Source organism: Mustela nivalis (genome assembly GCF_964662115.1).
Source record: "Mustela nivalis genome assembly, chromosome: 2".
NCBI classification, from domain to species: Eukaryota; Metazoa; Chordata; class Mammalia; order Carnivora; family Mustelidae; genus Mustela; species Mustela nivalis.
The window spans coordinates 124,485,662-124,507,117 of NC_139021.1; the positions used below are offsets into that span (position 1 = coordinate 124,485,662).

Here is a 21,456-nt window from a genome sequence, read left to right on the forward strand (position 1 = left end):
ATCAGAGAAATAGAGATGTACCTGGTAGGTAAACGTGCCACATTCCCATTGGTAGGTAACATCTACAGCTTCTCTTTTTGGCTACTGTGACGAGATGGTTTTCTAAGCCATATAGACACTGGCCTGAAGGAAGTCCACTCAGTTGCAAGTGAGTCGGAACACCTTGCCTCCTCTGATAAGGAGGGATCTAAAACATGTTGAAAGAGGTCATCAAGGGGGACATGACCACTCATTGACCTGTGAACTGAACCCACACAATCAAAGATTTCTCATTCCCTCTCCTGTCCTTAGAAGGAACATTCTACCTACCTTCCTCATACTGGGAACCAGTTTCAAGGAGTAGCTTTGAGAGAGCAATGTGTTGTTGAGACCATCTGGACAGTATATGTGACTGAACCCAGTTAAGACCTCTAAACGTTGAAGGTTCTGGCAGGAGGGTACAGAGAGCTACTCATCTTACAACTTTCCAAAACAAGCCTCATATGTAAATTCCCTTGTTTATTAAATCTTCCACCTACCAAGCTGGAGTGATCTACCATCTTCTTGGTTCTTTCCTTGCCCTTCCTGTGTGGGAGCCGGTTTTTCAAACCACCACCTGCACCATAAACATCAGGGGCATAGGAGAAGGAGGCTATTTACTCAAAAAAAGTTTATGGGCAGATCTTAAAACCACCTCCTTGTTGTGGCATTTCTAAAATACCTCACTTTGACAACCAGGACTGGCTCTAGGCATAGTTGTGAGGTCCGTCGTGACTGTTTTCAGCCCCTTCTCCATTCCCCTCTTTAAAATTGCTCCCATACATTCCCACCATGTGGCTCCTCTGCCAGAATCTACAGGCTGATTCTCTCTAGTTTATCTCAACATCTTCATGGCCATTGGATGGCCCTGCAGAGGCTGGCAAGCTAAGTGGTGTCATTTCCCAGAGTGGCCTACATCTCAGGTTCCACACAAGACCTAACTTCAACCAAGCAGACACTCCCCCAGGAAATATGGAAGTAGACTTCAAAATGTAGGCTCTACTCTTCTACTTTCTCTAGCTAGCAAGTGTGGAAACATACAGATAATCTAACAGAAGCCCCGGGGGCCAGACCCTAGCACTATGGCTACTGAGAGGCAGGCCAAGAAGGACATTTGTTTTGTTGTTATGGGCTGGGATAGACACAGTGAGGTACAAAAGTCGACAGTTGTAGAGGTGATTTTCTTCTTTATCAGCTGGATCATGGCAGCAGCTGCCTTTGTGGGTCAGTTCTGAGGTGTTCTTCTAGAGTGTGATTCCTGGAAGGTCAGCTGAAAACCTTTTCCCCCTGCTCTTCTAGGGGTTTTTGTAAACTCCTTATTCCTTGTATGAAATCCATTTCCACTAAAAGTAGCTAGACTGAATTCTGTTACTTGCAACTAAACTCTAACAAAGACACTTCTTTCCTGCATAACAACCGAATGCTTTAATGCTTGCCCCCCCTCAACTTCTCAGATGAAATGAGTTGATAAATTGATTCACAATAATGTAGTTAATAACTACTAAAGTAATTTGGGGGTACTTGCCTTAACCCAAGCAAAAAGATTCTAATGGTGAATTTCCAAATATGAATCCTTTACAGTGTTGATGGGAATTTTTTATTCCTAGGTGGGGAGGCATATGTTTTTTAAACTATAAAGTAGCTGTTGCTAGTTGTTAATGATGACAGAGATGATAATTATAGTGGTGACGTCAAAAAGCATGAGAGAGCAAATCAAACTTGCAAGGTTCACTCAGCTGATATCCCCAAGCTCCCCTACTCTCAATCCTCTAACCAGGGCAGGAAACACCATGGTCACCACCCAGCTTCTCACTCCTCACTGCAGAACTCTCAGAGGGAGTGTTCTGTGATGTCATGACAATCCCATGAGAGAGAAAACCTGCATCAGAAGGAGACAAGCAAGAATCTCCCTGAAAGTCAAGCACATTACTCTCAGAGAAGACAAAGACAGGTGAAGAACGGGCTGTTGAGTGGAGAGATGATTGATGACATTTGTGTGCAATGCCGCAGAGCTTTTTGGAGCAGCCAGTCTGTGGAGGCACTCCCCTGACACTTGTGGAACCCATGATACAGGAGAAAATTTTCTTTCCCTATTTTCTTTCCAGGCAAAGAAAATGATTTCTTAATTATTTTCTGTGTGCCGGACATTTCTCCATTCATTTCATTCACTCAACAAACACTTTACTTGTGTTTTTGTTGCTATTGTAGATACTGGTGAATAAACTCTATTTACCAATCCTGATGTGACACCAGTACTCACATGGAAATTTCTAGATTACAGTTGAGGTCAGTGTTACAAAGAAAAACCATAGCACACTGCCTGATGTGGGAAGGGGCGTAGGCATAACTAAGTCTTGGGGTTCATGGGATACTTTCCAGAAGAAAAGCCATTCCAGCTGAATTTTAAGGACTGAGCACAACTTAGTCAGGTTGAGGGAACAGCACAAGCAAAGGCTCTGAGGTTGGAGGGAGCATAAACCAAGGGGATGCATATTATTACCTCCACTTTATACAGGAAGCAACAGAGACATAAAAAGATTAGGTAACTCCCTAAGGTTATGCAGAACTTAGGGCAATAAGAACCCAAAGTCTCCTTCCATGTGATCCAGCTTCCGTGAGAGGTGGAGACAAATATACCAGACAGGCTTTTAAAAACAATTACCAGGAGACCCTCTCAAGCCCTTCAAGGCCACCCCTCCTCCTGAAGGAGTTGAGGACAGATTTTCATTTTCTCACTCTACTGGGCTCGAGACTAAATTAAATGAAAAACCTGCTATTTCAGACGCAAAAGTCCTGGGTGCTTTTCGGGAATGAAACCATCTTCCCTCCTCCCCGGGGCCTTTCATACCATTATGGTGCAGTCCCAAGCTATCAATGAGAGTAAAAAAACGGGGCTTTGCGGTAGAGGAAAGAGGCTATTCACACTGCTCCTGATTTCTATAAAAGAGATCTTTTGATCTTTGAAACAGCCAAAAGGGCAGTTTGATCTTCCTCAAACTCATTTATTTTCAGATTCTTGCAAATTTCTTTTCTGTAGGTTTACTTCCTTAAAAAGCTCAATATTCAATTGAACAGTGACTTTTATATATTGAAATGCAATATTGAATAGCTGACGCCCTAATAAATGCCATCCTGGCTATAGAGGATATTTTAAAAATCATAAAAGGGCCGATTGAGCCCGATCCAGGCAAAGATGACAAAGCGAATTCAATGCTTCTTTTGAAAATGAGTCATGGTCAGAAATACTCACTTTGACCAAAAGCATTTCTTTGAATGCCAGAGGTAAATTTGCTCACTTTCATTTTCTGCCTGGATTTCAAGTCGGCCCCACAGAACTGAACAAAATCAACTCCGAGAGGCCCTGGCAGCTGTTCCAGATGTAAATGTGAACAGGATCGTGAGTTTGGGCCTATTCCCTTCAATGTCTCATTTTCAAATTATGTAGATGATGTTCATATAGGGATTGATCACACTTTGTATATTTTTTCAGGGAGGAGTAAATCATTGCTATTTTCTGCTGCTTTAACATTCCCCAGGACCACCCTTTCTTTTACATAGGAAAAGGATGTTTTATTATCATGAGCCTCCAAATTACTGGCAAAGGGAGAGTTTGACATATGTTCCCAGTCGTGGGGGACTCAGGGGAGGACAGGCACAACATACTCAATCGATTAGCCAAAAGGAACAGCCTTTGATGTCAGGGAACCTTTCCAAATTTCATTTAAGACTCAAACAATCTGTGGGAAATCAAAGTTCTCAATCAGAACCTTTGCCCCACTCCTCTGGGTGCAGCCGTGGCTGGAGGAACTTTTGTTTTAACTATTTGTAGATGATGACTCAGCCTGAGGATGTGTCCATCCTGTGGCCCTTTCGACACTGGGCTCATTGAGATGATAACTTCATTTCCCACTTTCTTCTAATCACGTGTGCTTTTTCCCTTTTGTGAGTATGTTTCAGGAAAACGCACATGAGCACTGCCAAAGAGGCCACTATGCAGAAGCCCCTCCTCGGCGTGACCTTCAAAGAGGGTCTGATTGTGTAAAGTATTATAGGAATGCCCTACGTTTTGCATACTTCTAGTATCAGCCGAAAGGCAGATCTGACTTGGGAGAGGAACGAAGCCCAGGAGAAACATGATGGCCCATGGAGGGGAACTGATAACTACCAGGAAGGAGGCGAGGGAGAAAAAGGAAGACTCAAAGATGCATGGAGGAATCTGGGTCTCACTCTCAGAAATAGCAAAGTCAAGAGGAGGAGCCGAATGTGCTATCTGGTTAGAGATCATGGTTCGGATTTTGAATAAATTTGATTTTAAGTGGTACTTTGGATATCTTAGCAGAACAGGCACTGCCTACGAGCCTGGATTACTTCGGTATTTAGAGGCAGATGTTTATCCTATAAATAAGAACATAAGAACATTCCAGAAGAATATTCCTGAACCTTCACCTGTTGTGTACTTGGTCAAACCACATCCAGGATGCCACACCACCTTCAGTGTGGAAACTACAATTCCGTTCACCTCAGCACTGTCAGTACTTCGTGCTGGTTTCTAATATAGACACTGACTAGCAAGAGTTTATATAGTCTAATATAGACACTGACAGACAAGAGTGGTCAAGATGGTTACAGCAGTTAGCACCCTAGAGATGTTTAGCCTAAGAAAGGATGACTTAGAGAAGAAAACACTGAAGATCTGTCATTTGAGGAGGGATTTGATGGACCCTTTTCTAGGGGGGAGGATCTGTGGGAGGTACTGGGGGTGGAAAGATGATCTTCACAGTTATAGAAATCCCAAATAATGCCTCGCTAGAGTAGTGGGTTTCCTATCATCCTTCCTATCCTTTGAAGATTTCCTTCACTTGAAAGGGAAGTTGTTGAAGAAGGAACTCAACATATTCTTGGATAATATCGAAACTGTAAGGGATCCTCAGTTGCCTGTGTGTCAGTATTCCCAAGTGTCCACAGGGTATAAGAAAATCCTGATAATCACACTTAGGGCTTGCTACCTTACCAGCAAGTAGACAGAATTTATGGTGTTAGAACACCCATAAATTGTTTTTGAGACAATCAAAAACAATTCCACAGAAGAAAGCCTCTCGATTCAGCACCCCCATTCTGGGTCTATGTACTAAGGAAATCAAATCAGTATCTTGAAGAGGTAACTGCACTCTCATTTTCAATGCAGCATTATTCACAGTAGCCAAGATACTGAAACAATCTAAGTTCTGTTGATGGATGATTGGGTAAAGAAAACGTGATATAGATGGATTAGATATTGATAGATACATAGATATACATACAATGAAATATTATTCAACCATAAAATGAAAGGAAAGCCTGCCATTTGTGATAACATGAATGAACCTGGAGGACATGATGCTAAGTGAAATAGGTCAGACACAGAATGACAAATATATTCTCACTTACATGTGCAACAAAACTGCTGAACTCCTAGAACTTGGGGTTAGAATGGTGCAGGGGTTAGTGATGGGGGAAAGTGGGAGATGTTGGTCAAAGTGTACAACCTGTAGTTATATGATGGGTAAGTTCTGGGAACCTAGCATGGTGATTAGAGTTAATGATGTAGTATTGGATACTTGAAATTTCCTAAGAGAGTAGATCTTCAGTGTCCTCACAACAACAACAGCAACAAAAAAAAAAAAAAAAAAAGGAGATATCTATGGGAGGTGATGGACATGTTAATCACCTCAATTGTGGTAATCATTTCACAATATATATGAGTATCAAAATATCACATTGTATACCTTAAATATATATGATTTGATTTGTCAGTTATACCTCCATAAAGCTAGAAAGAAATAAAAGAAAGTTTCTCTTAGGGGTGGGTAAACTATCCACAGCTTCAAAAACAATGGCCGACAATTAATGTCCACGAAAAAACTTGAAATAGAGAATACCAAGCAGCTCAAGGACAAAATTCAGAGCTAATTGAATACACATAGAGATATCCCCACACCTCTTTCTAAGGCTCTTAGTTTCCCAGTTTGGGGAAAGGAAATTTTTTTTTTTTCTTAGAAGCAAATGGGGTTTCCCTTTATTTCCTTAGAGAAAATTTTAAGACAAATTAACAAGAACAACAAAACAGTACCTGGATTTCTTGTCACTCACAGATAGGGCCCTTACAATCCAAGGACTAGACACAACATGTTCCAAAAGAAACATAAGATATAAAACAGGTAATTTCATTCAGGGCATGGTAATAAAAATCAAAGACAAAACGGCACCACCCACATCTCAGAACGGGCACGTGCTCTGCATCCAGGCGAACATTGGTTTGAATAACACTAGTGTGACAAGATTGCCTTTGTCACTCTGTTAGCGCCTCTTGTCTCCTTTTATTCACTTTGCTGCTTTCCGGTTGCAATTTTGTCAGGAGATTGAATCAAGCTGTAGACTTCTTATGGAATAACACCCCCAGACACTCACCTAAGAGTAGTTTGGGCAAAGTTGCCAGCGCCAGGAATAAAAAATGTTGGAATTGAGAGAGAAGTAGAACCAAATGGAAATCTATAAATGGCAGGCTGCCCACCTAATTAGAGTGGGGACAGGGGAAGAAATTGTGGGGCAAGATGCTAAATACCACAAGAAAAAATGGAGGGACCTGGCTTCAAGTAAGTAGGACCCACTCTCCCAGCATTTTTCCCAGGCCTCGGCCATCCTCTGCAAGACACACCACCTGCCAACTTCTCATCGGTAAGAGTGTGTCACTAAGTAGAATGGGTTCATTGGCACAGCTGTTTGGTGTCATTAGTTCTAGGATAAAGTGAGAGAAAAACGTTCCAATGCAGTAGTCAACACTGATCTTGGTGACTACCACCCTTACATATCCAAAGATCTAGGAAAGCAAGAGAAAACAGCAATAAAATTGCAAAGCAAAAACGTAATTTTGCTAAGCACCATTTATGAACTAAGCAACAGGGAAGAGTTGGGGGGAAATGTTCACTGACGATAGGCCAAAAGCTAGATACTTGCCCCAAACTTGCTATCAGTAAAATGCTATCAAAACAAGCAAGGAAAAATACATTCTTATTTCAATTTCTTTTTCAATGCAAAATACACCTCTCAAAATGTCAGTTTCATCTAGCCTGGCCTTTCCAAGGATGTGCATAGTTAAACTTCAATGACCTGGAGTGTTCGGAGGAGGATATTTAATTGGATTTTCGGGTTAACTGGGGGTGAGGGAGAAACCTTTTTTTCTCTTCCAGTTCTATTACGACTCAACATAAGATACTGATGGAATGAAGATGGTTTTCTTAGAGATCCAGAATCCTAGATCTGTGGACAATTCCTTAGGAGCCATATACAAGAAACTCCCACAAAAGAAAATACCTAATGCCTCATTGTCAATTGCCCTTGTGTCCTGAGCTCTGGGCAGGCCTCTCTGATAGGGTCAACCAGAGACGATGCCCTAGCTCAAGACTTTTGGGTCCTCTCCCTGCCCATCTGAATAAACACTAATCTAGTCATTAGGACATCATAGAACAAAAGAACCTTGACAAGTCCCACATGGAAATGAGCCCTAAACTTTACTACTTTAGCCTCATGAGGAGAGAAAGCAGACGTTCTTTCTTACTTATAAATATGGTTGATAGAAAAGCTAAATTTCACTTAATGGGCAATTTTATGTCTTTTGCTAATTGTAATTTTGTTATATGCAGGCGACAGTTTGCAGGTCACTTCTCCATATCTTTACCAGGTTCAGGGAGTGGAGCATCACCTTCATCACTGTGATTACCATCATCATAAACAAGACTTTTCTAACACAGTTAGAAAAGACCAATACATCCATCCTTACTGTAGGGAGATGTAAAAGAAAAGGCCAGTTCAATGGTGAGTGGGCAGTGGTGTACAGATCTAAATCATCCAAAACATTCTCCTAAAACCCTTCAAAGTTCTAAGAAGATAAGCAAAATTAATTTAATTCTTAAGTAAGAATACTTTCAAAAATTAACACATTGCTAAGAAAAAAACACATTATAACAGTCAAATAGATTTTTATGTGACATATGAATATTTCACATATAATTGGGGCACTTATACAAACAATGGCTAAGGGATATACATTTAATTTAAAACTTGTGATTATAGGCTTTTTAAATTTAATAGGAATTAGATCTTACTCTAAATTAATAGGAATTAGATCTTTCATTATTTTAAGATTTTGCAGTTTGTATCTTGAATTTGGTGACAATGAAAGGTCATCTCTAATATATTTGAAGCTACAGCCTTGTTCAGGAACACAACTCCCAAATATAACACTTTGAATGGAAAATATTGTCCATTATATAGTGATGTGCACAATGATCCAGTTTCCAAGAATATGTCTTGGCAAAGAGCTAGGACTGAATCCGTGCCTCCCTGTTTTAATTACCTATCTGCATCCATGAATCAGGAATAGAGAGCATTTGATGTATATTGAGTATATTGTCTACAGTAAACAATCACCATAGGGATCCTCACCGGCCCTTCATCAAAGGCTTCTAGGAGAGAGAGATGGTTCTATCCTTCCATCCACAAGACCCCTCCATGGGTGGAGTGACTGCAGCACCTAGAGACCAACCGTAAACTCCAAATAGCCTGCAACTCCTTTTGATTCTCCAGCCCCAGAAGGGGGCAGAAAGTGGTCTCCAAAGAGAATATGAAGGCCTTTGCCCATTGCTGGGAATGAAGCTCATTCAGATTCAGTTCTGAGGCCCTGCTTCTATAGGCTCAGAAGCTTTGTATTGCTTTGAGATCACAGAACACCCTCCCAGCCCCAGTGCATTCACGCCCCCACAGTTTAGCCCAGAAAACCAATATGTCAGGTTCAGACCAACAGGTAAAGTGGTCAAAACTGTGTAAAACTATCACTACTCCTAGAAGGAGAATCCTGGGTTCCTGGGTGTGTGCTCGGCTCTAATACGAACCAGTGCACATCCTAGAGTATGACACTGGGATTGGGGAAAATAATTCAAAAACATGCTGGTTTTCTTGGTTCCTGATTAAACACCTAAGACAAATTACATGGATGCAAAACATATATGAAGAAGTGAAAGCATAAGGCAAAGCCACAAAGGAACAAAAAGCACTACTGTCAGTAATAAAAATACCATGGCATTTTCTTTTCCACTGAATTAGAACTCGTTAGTGAGTTAGTGACTGACCGAAATGCAACTCAAACCAGTTGCAACCAAAATGGGAGTGAATCTACCAGTTCACGCATTTAGAAATTCAAGGATTCAGCTGTTGAATCCATGTATTCGGCGATGTCTTTATCATGCCTTCACTCTATCACCATCTCTTGATCTGGTTGGTCTGTCATGGCTTCACTGGTCTCTTCACAAGTCCCTGAAGATCCCACTGTGCCATGCTTGTTTCTGTTGCTTGTAATCTTCAAAGGGAGAAGAGACCCCCTCTTACTTAAGAGTTTCAGCAGGAGTCCCAGAGTGACCAGCTTGAGCCGGGTGCCCATCCCTGAGTGTGTCCCAGCACCCGGGGGATGAAATTTGTTTATGAGGCCTACTCCTGGCCCCAAGATGTGGACAGCTCTCCCTTGCAGGACACGAATCAGAAATCGGAAAAAGATTATTGGTTTCATTTTATTCTGTTTTGATAAACAACAAATAATCACATTAGTTACCAAGACCAGACAGTATTACGAAGAATGAACTCAGATATATCTAAAATTCTCTGGACGCTCTTGGGGCCCTCTGTGGCATTTGTTCTTGAACTCAAGGATCCAGACACTACAACCAGAAGACACAGTATGCATCGGTTATTCGTCTGACCGCAGTTTACCGAGTGCCCTCCCAGAGCTAGGTACAGGGGATACAACAGCAAGTAAGAAATACACATGTGCTAAGACGTGGGTGGGGGGTGGCCACAGCACATGCCTAAGGAGTGTTCATCAGGGGACAGATACTGGAAGCAACTTATGTATTTTTAAGGCTGTTATGGGAGCACAAAGGAAGAAATCCTCCCTTAGACTTAGAGGACCACAGAATGCTCGTAGAGGAAGTGAAATCAAAGCTGACATTTGAAAAACGGGTAGGAGTTTAGCTAGTCAAAGGAAGAAGTCAAGTAGTTCAAGCAAAGGAAGTAGCACATGCCACGTCCCCCAAACAAGGAAGAGTACAGTGTTTTAAAGGAACAGAAAGATGTACATAAAACAAATCATTTACTAATATAAATATCCTCCAGGGCAAAAACCGTATCTTACTCAACTCACTTTCTGATCTCAAATAGGTCATTGGAATCTGCTGGGTCTTCCTCATCAAGTTGTCATAAGGATCAAAAGAAATAATGTATGTGAGAGATTTTGTGGGTTTTAACTCCTCAAAAGGAGTTAAAGGCACGTTTAGAGAACTAAAAGAAACACACAGAATCGTAAAATCCTGAGTGAAGAAAAAAGATTGGCTCTACATAAGTGAGCTTCTCAAGAAAAACATACTGCAGCTTTATGATGTCTGTTTGGCCACTCAGGCCTCCTCTTATTCACGGGGGTTTAGCCGTTAGTCTAGACTATGGTTAATAGGTAGATATCCCATTGTCTGTAAACAATGAAGACAGGGATCATGTGTTCTCTTCATCAGCAGCCAGAAATATCACAAGAGGGAGTGGGCAACATGGAAGAGTGTACTCCCTAAGAAAAACAATGGAAGTGCTCAAAACATATAGGTTTGACACAGTGTCGTGAAAGCATCACTGGCAGGATAAAAGGATCCTGAGATTTTAAAAGGAAGGGAAGAGAAAATTCGCCTGCTAAGGTTCTAAGAGTAGAATCAATGAAAAAGATGTACTTGGAAGATACCTGAAAGGGGGAAAGTAAACCCAAAAGCCTACCAAGGCATGAAGTGACTGTAGCAGGTCACAAACTATGAGAAGAAGTACAGGAAATGGTGTGGGGACTTGGACTCTTAAAACGTCAACATAAGGTATGTTTAAATTGTAACCTAGGCCAGAGAGTCATGAATAATCAGTTTGTCTTGGAGAATTCTGGAATTATAAACAAAAGGATACAAAACATTGCCCAAGGTAAATATTGACATGACTGAAGAGGAACTAGAAAAACTTTTAATGAAGCCAAAAATACTGCATCTGGGAAAGATGTTTCACATTCTTATAATAAACACTCGGATACAAGAAGTTTAAGGACGATGGGGAGGAATGATTGTCTGGTAGGTTGAAAAATTGAATTAGAAGAAAGGCTTTTTCCCATTTAAAACAGTAATACTATAAAAACATGAGCATTCATTTTTGTAACCATGTTATTTCTTAAAATAAAGATAATTTTCTCTGCCAGACACTTATTAGCCCAAAATACGAGAGGATTAGTATTCACGTCCTGAAAGAACCACCCAATCTATGGGTGGCAGATGTGCTGTGGCTTTTTCCTCGACTCCCAGCTGCCCCCTGGGATCAGGTGGGCTGGGAAGTCCCTCCTCACCAAGGCCCAGGACCCCACCCCAACACTGGCAAACCTTCTCCTCGGCCCATCCCCATCAAGGAGAGCAAGGGAAGGACTCCCCTCGTTCCTCCAGGTTCATACCTTCCTTCGTTCCAGAGGACGTTCAGGTGGGGTAACCTGAAACCTAGAATAAACAGAAGCCCATTATTGCTGCTTAGTGGGAGCCGGTGAAGGATCTTGTCAGCAGAACAGCACCATGGCAACCAAATCTTCAAAGCATTTTTTAAAAATACAAGTCAAATTTCATCTGGAAACATCCCAATTACCCAATTAGACTAAGCTGCGAAGTCTTTTTAGAATAATCTCAGATCATAAGTGAGTGAACAGCTCAAACCCAAACCATTGTTTTCTGATACTCAGAAAATGCAAGTTGTGGGTCCTGGATTCTGGGAGGAAGACAGTCCTTTATTAGCAGGAGAAATGAAGCCAGTCTGCATTTCCACGGGGTTCTCAATGCTAACGTAATATATAACTATATCCCGTTGGGAGCCATGAGCTTCTGGTTTTATTTTTCTCACCTTACAGATGGGAAAACTAAGGAACTCTAAATAGTCTCATCCCCAGTGGGACACAGAACAAGGCTGTGTTGGGGTCAATCTGTCATTCTCTTGCTGTGTGTGTGTGTGTGTGTGTGTGTGTGTGCAAGGAGTTGGGGGAATCAGGCCCCAAGTTCTGTAGGTTCCACCTCTGAGACGTCTCTACCCTTCATGCCTTCTCTCCACCACTTCCTGTGCTGGTCGGACGTTCAGTATTGATAGCCTGGACGGATGCAATCTTCTTGTGTTGCTCCTGGACGTGCCCACCAATGCCCAGGTCAGAACAAGGGCTCCCCAATACTCAAAGGATCTCAGCTTCCCTAGAGCCTATAAAAAAAAAAGTTCCCTGTGCTAAGGATGGCAGTCAAGGTCTCCTTGATGTCACAGATTAATAGAATTAAAAGAATGGTCCATTACACCCTCCCCCACCACCCAACACACCATGAGTCACCGACACTCTATTATTCCTCAGACGTTCTCTGTCAGCCTAGAATTAACTTACCTACCTTGGCTTCTTGGCTATCACTCAGCCCTCAAGACCCAGGCCCAGACCATGAAGTGTCTCCCTAATCCCTCATGAAGAGGAGTGTAGCTAAGACTTGAGAGATGCTTTTCATATGCCAGGCTCAGTGCAAAAGCATTTTCCACACACTGCCTCATTACATCCTCTCAGCAATCCTATAGGATGGATACTCCCGCTGATCTCATTTCATGGAGACAAAAGACAAGGTGGCTGTCATCGCAGCTAGTAAGTGGCCTCCTCACTCCAGAGCACCTGCCATCCCTTGGCTCTGTTCTCCCTCTTTGGGGGTAACGTTTGCTCTGCATTCCCACTCTACTGTGACCCTCGAAGGGAGCACGTTTATTTCGCTCTCCCCCCCTTTGAAAGGTGCAAGGCACTGTGTAGGCTGCTAAGCCTCTCCGGTCCCAGCTTCCTCATCTGAAAAATGGAGATAATAACTAACTATATGGTTATGTTTTCTAAAGTCCACACGAACTACTACATTACGAGGAAATGCTTGGAACTATGCCTGGCACACAGCAGGTACTGGATGCATGACAGGTATTAATTGATCAGACTCCTGGTTCTCCAAAAAGAATTTGGGCTCCTGCATCCAACTTATCTTGGTATCTCCAAACCTCTAAGCCGAATGGAGTGCTCTGCACGAGCTGGGCACTAAGTGAATAGCTGTTCAAATATTCATGGAATTTGTCACTGACAATGGATACAATGTATGGATCTACCTTTTTCCCATCACTCTTTTTTTAATAATTTTTTAAATTTTTTTATAAGCATATAATGTATTATTAGCCCCAGGCGTACATGTCTGTGAATCGCCAGGTTTACACACTTCAGAGCACTCACCATAGCACATACCCTCCCCAATGTCCATAACCCCGCCACCCCTCCCTACCACCCCCCCCACCCCCCCAACCCCGGCCACCCTCAGTTTGTTTCGTGACTTTAAGGGTCTCTTATGGTTTGTCTCCCTCCCGATCCCACCTTGTTTCATTTATTCTTTTCCTACTCCCCAAACCCTCCACACTGCATCTCCCCTTCCTCATATCAGAGAGATCATATGATCATTGTCTCTCCCCGATTGACTTATTTCGCTAAGCATGATACCCTCTAGCTCCATCCACGTCATCGCAATTTTCCCATCACTCTTAAAATGAAACCCAAGGTCTCCACCATGCCCTGCCTGGGGGTCTTCCCTGGGGCTCTTCCCACTGGCATCGAACTACTCGTCCCACCTCATTTCCTCCTTTTCCCCCTCTCCCTCCATCACTTCACGCATCCTGTGATCACCTCGCCCTTCCTCAAACACACCTAACACATTTCATTATCTCCTCATTAGAATGGCAGCTCCATGAGGGCGTCAGTTTTGTCGGTTCCACGGCTGTGTTCCTTGTGCCCAGACAGCGAGGGGCATGCAGCAGAAGTTCTGTAACGAATGGAAGACCCCACGGGTGAACAATTAAATCTCTGAACCCAACACTGTTGAAAGGTGCACACCATTTTACAGATTTTAAAAAAATATATAACTAAACTAAGATGCAGAGATATTAAGAAATTTTCCCAGAGGCACGCATTGAGTAAGAGGCAGAGCTTGAATTTTATCCACGTCTCTCTGATTCCAAAATTCGTTCCCGTGTCTCCTGATCTTAAGACACTCAGATGCCACCTTCAAGAGATTTGCCGCATTCCACACAACATCTGAACTAATATTTACCTTGCATTTTTATTTAAGTCACTTATAGCTTATGCAAATAATTTTATTTTAAAAGAAAAGCAATCATTCCCATGGAATAAATCACACTGAAATAGCGGTGTATCCATTAAAATTCAAAATATTCATCAGTGTATTTTGAAGCATGGATATGCCTGCTGCATTTGAAAACACAGACACTGTCTTCTTCTGGGTGCCCCTGGGGCTGATCCTGAACCTGACGGCCCAGGGGTCAGACTCCTCTACACCCCACAATCTGTATTCTCAGCTCTCCTTCACTCAGCTTCCTGCTCACAAATCATTCTTCTTTCATGGGACATTCCTCATTGAGAGAAAGACACCAAAAAAGCCTTTAAAGTGCACACACACACACACACACACCCCATGTGGGAAATTCAGAGAGCCCAGGAACACTCCAGCTCCCCAAATGAAAGCAAAAGCAAGATGCAGGAGGTGGGAAAAAAGAAATTAATTGAAAACTTGAGGTTGTCAAGCCATACTGAGGAAAAGCTCTGTGAGTTAAAGATCGGGGACATAATCAAGGAAAGTGGCTTCTATAAAAGCTTGATTGGTTGATCGAAATCTCCAGTCATCCTGAAAATAATTGCCTGGAAGAAAGCACCGAGTGACCTGTCTGCTTGGGAAGGAGCATCCGCGCCGACAGCAGCCGGCCTCCCTCCAGCCGTCCTCCCCTCCAGCCCATCGAGGCCCCGACCAGGATGCACGGAATCTGCTCGAGGAAGCGTAGCGCCTCATTATTTTCGGCTCTGACATGCATGCATATTTCTCATGGATGTTAATGCTCAACAACATAGAGGAAGTGTTTGTGCTCTTTGTTTCTGCAGCTTTTTCATCTCTCTGTCAGTGTTTTATAAATATTCAGTCTGTACTCCTCTTGGGGTAGGAAGAGGGAAAAGGAAGAGGGCCGCCTGAGGGCGAAGCTCCTGGAAACAGGCTGGTGCCGGGGACTTTCCTGAGTCCCCAGAAAGTACCCCCCGGAGGGGCTTTCTCTGCCTGTACACACTTCTCTCCCTTCTCCTTCCTGGCACCATGGTGCCGTCAAAAATGCAGACATGACCACAACTCCTTTTAAGCAAAAAGCCTTTGGCATGCTCTACAGCCAACGGAAGATACTTCGTGGTCCTCCATGTGGAGGTCAAGGCCTTTCAGGATCTAGCCCTGGGCTACCTCTTCTGAGCTCTTTTCCCAAATCATTCCTGTACGAACTCAAAGACCTTCTAGTTCTTTCACACCTCTGCACCTCCCTGGGTTGTTCCAACAAGGCCTACTTACCCCCTCTCCTCACACCTCTTGTCCACCTTGGAAACTCCTTTTCATCCTGTAAGACTCTGCTCTGTGAAGCCTTCTCTCAGCAGCCCCCTGCCCAAGTCCACTGACGTGCAGAAGAGAGATGCCCAGAGCCTTAGAGAAATGTCCCCACATTGGGGCTCCAGCCCTGCATCCAAGACCATCCAAGACCATCTCATACTCCACCCACTTCCTTAAGGAAGTCTTCCCTGATTTTTTTTTTTTTTTTACCCAGCCCACATAGATCTCCAACTTTTCTGAGTTTTTATGTGACTTAAATCTGTGACACACATCTGAATATTTTTCGTCTACCACAGATTTGAAGTCACGCCAAAAGTTCTGACCAAGTCATTCTCTTCCAGGAATCTGTCCCAAGGAAATAATCAAAAAGCTGATTAAAGATTCATGGACACAGAGGCTCATTGCATCATTTTTTATAATTACAAAAAAAAAAAAAAAAAGGAACAACCTAAGTGTGTAACAGTGGGAGGTGGTTATATAAAATATATCCATACGGCCATTAAAAATATTTTGAAACATATATAAAGGACATGGAAAAATACTCATGAAATAATGCTAACCATGGACTCCAGAACTTGGCTGCCTGCACAGGTTTCATCTTTTGGTCTTGGAAATATTACTTAGTCATTTTTTTTCTAAAGATTTTATTTATTTATTTGACAGACAGAGATCACAAGTAGGCAGAGAGGCAGGCAGAGAGAGAGGAGGAAGCAGGCTCCCTGCTGAGCAGAGAGCCCGATGTGGGGCTCAATCCCAGGACCCTGGGATCATGACCTGAGCCGAAGGCAGAGGCTTTAACCCACTGAGCCACCCAGGCGCCCCTTACTTAGCCATTCTTTCCTTCAGTTTCCTTTTCCACAACTTTGGGATAGTAATAACACCCTTCATGTAGGGTTACTGTGATGATTAAATTAGTTAATGTATGTGAAGTGGGTGAAATTGCTCTTGGCATATCACAGGTGCTATATACATGGCAGTCATCTTTGTTCTTAGCTGCTGAAAAAAATACCGCCTTCTCTGGATGATGGAATTATAGTGATTTTAATTTTTACCTTTACATTTCTCCTTCTCCCCTTCATCACCATGACTTTATAGTCATTTTTTAAAGATTTATTTATTTGAGAAGGAGAAAGAAAGAGAGAACAGAGCACAGAAACAGGGGGAAGGGCAAAGAGAGGAGCAGACTTCCCAGTGAACAAGGAACCTAACGCGGGGCTCCATCCCAGGACCCTGAAATCACGACCTGAGCTGAAGGCAGACATTTAACCAACTGGGCCACCAAGGTGCCCCAAGATTTATCTATTTTAGAGAGAGAGAGAGAGAGAGTGTGAGGTGCGGGGAGGGGTAGAGGGAAAGGGAGAGAATCTCCAGCCGACTGTCCACTGAGTAGAGTCTGATGTGGGGCTCTATCCCAGGATCTTGAGATTATGACCTCAGCTGAAATCAAGAGTCAGACACTTAGCCAACTGAGGCACCCCAGAGTCATTTTTCAATCTAAAAAATACAAGGTGTTTTTAAAGAATAAAGCTCCATTCAAAATCTGTTATTCTTGACTCAGCGTTCAGACACTGAATCTTTTCCTTCTCTCCTTCCTTCCTGCCTTCTTTCCTTTCTTCTTTCCTTAAGACATAGAGACAGGGGCACCTGGGTGGCTCAGCGGGTTAAGCCGCTGCCTTCGGCTTGGGTCATGATCTCAGAGTCCTAGGATCGAGTCCCGCATCGGGCTCTCTGCTCAGTGGGGAGCCTGCTTCTCTCTCTCTCTCTCTCTCTCTCTCTCTCTCTCTCTCTCTCTCTGCCTGCCTCTGCCTACTTGTGATCTCTGTCTGTCAAATAAATAAATAAAATCTTTAAAAAAAAAAAAAGATATAGAGACAGAATGTGCCGTCAACCAGTCTACATTGCCTAAACGTCTGTTCCCGGGAAAAACACAACCCCTCAGACTCAGGGAAGAAAGTTCAGCTATAGAATCCAGCTGCTGAGAACAAAAGCACTGGGGAGCAAAGAGAAAATGGTACTTCGTCACCTGGGCAAGTTGCAAACTTAAGTCTCAGACTTAAGTCTCAGATTTCTTATCTGCAAAATGGGGAAAAATAATTCCTGTAAAGTAGCTAGAGAAACACATAAGCTTGAATGGGCCTGGCCCATACTAGGGACTCAGGAAATGTTAGTCATCAGAGTCATGATCAAAACTTAAAATAGAGTTCCCCAATTGACACAAGTATAATGGAAGGAACAGCTTTGGGGACTTCACACTTGGGTGTGAACGAAGGCTTTAATCCTCTTACACTATGCATTCAAGGTCAAGGTCAAAATCAAGGTTTCTTTCATTCTGCACCTCCAATTATTCTCTATCTTAACACACTCTATCTTAAATATATATACATACACATACACACACACACATACACACACACATATACATACATAATCTCAGTGGGAAATAAATGATAAGTGCTCCAAAGGCTTTAAATTTAAGATTTTATTTATTTGAAAGACAAATACAATGAGCAAGTAAGAGAGAGAACATAAGAACATAAGCCAGGAGCAGAGGGAGAGGGAGAAGCAGGCTCCCTGCTGAGCAAGGAGTCCAACACGGGGCTTGATCCCAGGACACTGGAATCATGACCTGAGCCAAAGGCAGATGCTTAGCTGACTGAGCCACCCGGGCACGCTTCTCACTAATATATTCTTTGTTTAGTTATATTCTATCTATCCTCCCAATTAGGTTGCAAGCCCCAGAAAGGCAGGGATCAAGTGTATCACATTCAGTATGGAATCCCCAGGGCCTAGAGCAATTCCTAGAACAGGATAGCACTCTTTAAATTATTTTGTTGTAAAAGAATAAAGGGGCAAGTGAACAAATTAACTAGGGCAAGTTACTTTATTTGATTTTGCCTTTATGAAAACTAAATAACGGAAGGCAAACATGGTATCTAATATATACTAGGTGCTCTTTCAATATTAATTTCTTCTTTCCGGCTATTCACAAGGATAACTTTTATCAGACCCATACATTTTCTAAAATTGCTTTGACTGTCTGGACAAATGCTATTCGGACACATCTTAAACTATTATCCCTTGTGCCTGAACAATTGCTATCTGATAAAGGGAATTTTTCCCACAGAACAGAGCAAAAGAAGCTTTGAAACCAGAATTTTTATAGTTCACACCCCATGCATGCCAGACGCAAAAATCACTTTGAGGTGCTAATTGGTGACGTAAAAAATGAAAAATAAAAATGTAAAAAATGCAACAGTGGGTTTTAGCAGCAAGGCAAAGAGGTTCTTTTCAATCTAAAAATGGTTGTCATCTCAATTCTTACTGCCTTAATTCATTTCTTAAGCAGCAGGCAAAAAAAAAAAAATTGATGATTAAGATGTGTAATGGAAAATTTTTAGAGCAGAGTGAGGAGGTGACTAGAGACCATATGTTGCCCAAGAACGAAGCCTTCAGCAAACATTGGAGAAGAACGAATGTGCTGATTTGCATACTATTAGCGATTATGTCCTAGTGAAAGAATACATCCCATTAGTACTAATGGGCATTATATACACATATGATTAAAACACCATATAACCTTTCCTGAGACCAAAAGCAAAGGAAAAGCTGGTAATACATTGCTAGGGGAAGAAAAAAAAAAGAAGAAGAAGAAGAAGAAATAAAAATAAAAAATAAGCTGCTGGATAAGAATATTTCACACAGTCTACATTAGAAAAAAAATTTTTTGAACCAAATTCTTAATATTATCAAAGCAATGAGTCTCCTAGAATCCTATGTGAAATCATCCCCCTCTGTCAGAAATGCAGACTGCATCGTGGCTGTGGCAATGAACAAACCTACAAAATAAGGTATAATGGGCCTTGTCATTTACCTTGATTCTTGGAGGTCAACTCAAACAGTAAAACTTACATTAAATCATGCAGTAAATATAAGCTCAACACTCACTAGAATATTCAGCAAACAATACCAGCACAAAATGCCAGGCAAAGTTCAAGGCAATTCACCCAAGAGTGGTTTGGACAAAGTTTTGAGTGTCAGGAATAAAAATGTGGCCGTGTGCTTCCATCAGTCAGTGGTATAAATGCCAACAGTCCTGGGCCATAAATTCCACCCAAGCCAATGGTCAAAGTCTTTGGCAGTCAGAAGTTGAGAAGTCAAACCCAAAGTAAGTCAGGCCAAGGGCCACAGGGCGGCTGCCCTCCGTTATTTCTGAGACGAAGAGGGCAAATTCAGTGACACAGGTCACAATAAGTTGCAATCAGTACCTGAGGAAGGTGTCCCAAGATACATAGTGTGGAAACAGTTGGAACAAAGCTATGGCTATCCTTGGTCCTGGAGAAGGGCACTTCTGGCCTCAGGACAGTCGGCAATGAGCTGGCTCCATGATGTGGTTGTAAACATTTAAAACATTATGTCCAAAGGAAAGACTTGCTTGAGGACAGAGACCATCTTGTAGTTTTGAGTTTCCCATAGTGCCCATCATTCTACTTTGGTGAGATTAGGAAGCTTACTGTTCACCAAACACCTATCTCTTCTCAGCCATTGTCTATCCCCCGACAAGTGCCGAGTGCCTTTAAAAATGTCACTTAGAGTCACCACAAAAGCTTTAGGCCCAGTCAGATCCATGTTTAAATCTGATTCACTACTTAATAGTAGTAAACACATCTACTATGCCACACCTATTTCAGGCACTATTCTAAATTCTCATACATAATAACTCCTTTTATCGTCACAATAACCCAGAGGTAGATACTATTATTATCCCCATATATAGATGCAGAAACTAAGTTACAAAGGACAGATGTTAAGTATCTGGCCAAAGTCACAAAACCAGCATGCTGGAGCCTTAAACCCCAGCCTCAAACCCCAGCTGTAATACTAATTAACTATGTGACCTTGGACAAGTTACTTAACCTTGCTGAGCCCTATTTTTTCATTCAACAAATATGTATTGAATGCATACTATGTGTCAGGAACTATTCCTAGCACAAGGGATAAAGCAGTGAATAAAACAAAGTTGTAAAGACTTAGCAAAGACACAGGCAACATACAATAAATAGGATTATTTAACAAAAGACCAATGGAAAAAATAAAACAAGGTAATATGATAAAGTAGAGGGGGCAAGCCCTTAGTTAAGGTGGTTGAGAAAGTTCTCTCTGAGGCAAATAAGCTGAAATCTAAACAAAAATTCAGCAAACCTATTGGCCAAAGCCCAGGATTCCACAGTAAGACGGTACTTGGTTACTAGTGTTGGTTTGGGGATAGGTGCTCTGAGATGGGCATTAACATATCATACAAAGACCTTTATAGTTCCTGCCCCCTTTCTTAAGTCCCTCCATATGCTTCTTGCCCAAATCTTGTCCCCTGTCTTGGAATCTTGCTCCTTCCAGGCTTCTCTCTAACCACGCCAACCATTTGCCATGACTGAGTCTGTGCATATGTTTTCCATACAAGTTCTTACCTTGGGCCACTCATCCTTTTGCACAAAATAGCAGTCTTGTCTACCCCTGACACCCTGCCCATTGAGCGCATCTCCAACTGCTGTCTTTCTTGAGCAGGACTGTCATGCAGCAACAGCTTGTTTTTGGTTTCTACCCACGTATTGAGCAGACCCACATGTGAAACAAGCTCTGATCTTTCCTCCTCTGACAGTAATAACGAACCCTCCATGTGGACATATGTGTGCTGAAAGAGACTGATTGGGGCAAAAGTGAGGACGGTGCAAGGATCTGGCCACTCACTTGTAAGACTTGCTCCTGCCTTCTGACCCTGCCATGTCCAATGCCAGCTGATGATGTTGACAATGATGATGATGGATTGCTGATAGGTCCACCCAACCTTTGTGGATCTGAGAGAACCCAGCTTATGATGGGT

At 42.3% G+C, this 21,456-nt stretch overlaps 1 long non-coding RNA gene across 1 annotated transcript in view; it reads right to left on the reverse strand.

Moving 5' to 3' along the window:
- Positions 1-12,183: 12,183 nt before the first annotated feature.
- LOC309856559 overlaps positions 12,184-21,456 on the reverse strand; it is a 41,689-nt gene continuing 32,416 nt past the window's right edge. Inside the window, exon 3 of the long non-coding RNA XR_014307269.1 lies at positions 12,184-12,348. This is a non-coding gene — a long non-coding RNA (uncharacterized lncRNA). The remainder of the gene's footprint in view (positions 12,349-21,456) is intronic.